Source organism: Tachyglossus aculeatus, chromosome X5, assembly GCF_015852505.1.
Source record: "Tachyglossus aculeatus isolate mTacAcu1 chromosome X5, mTacAcu1.pri, whole genome shotgun sequence".
In the NCBI taxonomy this organism is placed as follows: Eukaryota; Metazoa; Chordata; class Mammalia; order Monotremata; family Tachyglossidae; genus Tachyglossus; species Tachyglossus aculeatus.
The window spans coordinates 324,411-326,379 of NC_052097.1; positions in this window are offsets into that span (position 1 = coordinate 324,411).

Below are 1,969 nucleotides of genomic sequence, written 5' to 3' on the forward strand. Positions count from 1 at the left end.
CTGCGGCGGCTGCGGGGAGACGTGGGCTTCCGGTGGCCTCAGCATGGCGGGGGGCACCGACCCGGGCTGGGGGCGGCGGGGGCGGGCGCCCTACGCCGTGACAGGCGGTCGCTCGGCGCCTCCTCACACGGGGAGGCGGCCGGGGGCCGGGGGGGCGGCGGGGGGAGGGGGGAGCGGCGCGCGCAGCCGCACGAGCCCGTCCGTTCGCCCGGCGCCGCGCGCCAGCCCGCCCTCCCTTCGGCCCCGCCCCTGCCGCGCCGGCAACAGCCAATCGCGGCTCGACCAGGCCTCCACGTGCCCAATCGGCCCCGCCCACGCTCTTTTTTAACCAATCCCGCCGCGGCCACGCCTCCGGCGCGCGGGGCGGGGGGCGGTGCCGCGCCTCATTCATTCATTCATTCATTCATTCAATCTTCCCTTCCCCACGGCACCTGTATATATGTAGAAATGTTTGTACATATTTATTCCTCTATTTGTTTATTTATTTTACTTGTACATATCTATTCTATTTATTTTATTTTGTTAGTATGTTTGGTTTTGTTCTGTCTCCCCCTTTTATTACTCTATTTATTTATTTATTTATTTTACTTGTACCTATCTATTCTATTTATTTTATTTTATTTTATTGGCCCACGTCATCCCCCGGGCCTGGAATGCCCCCAATCCCTCTGCCCCTCCGCCAAGCTAGCTCTCTTCCTCCCTTCAAGGCCCTGCTGAGAGCTCACCTCCTCCAGGAGGCCTTCCCAGACTGAGCCCCTTCCTTCCTCTCCTCCTCGTCCCCCTCTCCATCCCCCCATCTTACCTCCTTCCCTTCCCCACAGCACCTGTATATATGTAGATATGTTTGTACACATTTATTACTCTATTTATTTTACTTGTACATATCTATTCTATTTATTTTGTTTTGTTAATATGTTTGGTTTTGTTCTCTGTCTCCCCCTTTTAGACTGTGAGCCCGCTGTTGGGTAGGGACTGTCTCTATATATGTTGGTACATATTTCTCTATTTATTTATTTTACTTGTACATATCTATTCTATTTCTTTTATTTTGTTAATACGTTTGGTTTTGTTCTCTGTCTCCCCCTTCTAGACTGTGAGCCCGCTGTTGCGTAGGGACTGTCTCTATATGTTGCCAACTTGGACTTCCCAAGTGCTTAGTACAGTGCTCCGCACACAGTAAGCGCTCAATAAATACGATTGATTGATTGGCTGATTGATTGGTGATGAGATGATCGCTCGGCACCTCCTCACACGGGGAGGCGGCCGGGGGGGGGGGGGGGCGGCGGGGTGGTCCGAAGGAGGGGGGGGGGGAGCGGCGCGCGCAGCCGCACGAGCCCGTCCGTTGGCCCGGCGCCGCGCACCAGCCCGCCCTCCCTTCGGCCCCGCCCCTGACGCGCCGGCAACAGCCAATCGCGGCTCGACCAGGCCTCCACGTGCCAAATAGGCCCCGCCCACGCTCTTTTTTAACCAATCCCGCCGCGGCCACGCCTCCGGGGCGGGGGGCGGTGCCGCGCTTCATTCACTCATTCATTCATTCATTCATTCATTCATTCATTCAATCATTCAATCTTCCCTTCACCACAGCACCTGTATATATGTAGATATGTTTGTACATATTTATTACTCTATTTATTTGTTTATTTTACTTGTACATATCTATTCTATTTTATTTTGTTAATATGTTTGGTTTTGTTCTCTGTCTCCCCCTTTCATTACTCTATTTATTTATTTATTTTACTTGTACCTGTCTATTCTATTTATTTTATTTTGTTAATATGTTTGGTTTTGTTCTCTGTCTCCCCCTTTTAGACTGTGAGCCCGCTGTTGGGTAGAGACTATCTCTATGTGTGGCCAACTTGGACTTCCCAAGCGCTTAGTCCAGTGCTCTGCCCACAGTAAGCGCTCAATAAATACGATTGATGATGATGATGATTTATTGAGCGCTTACTGTGAGCAGAGCGCTACACTA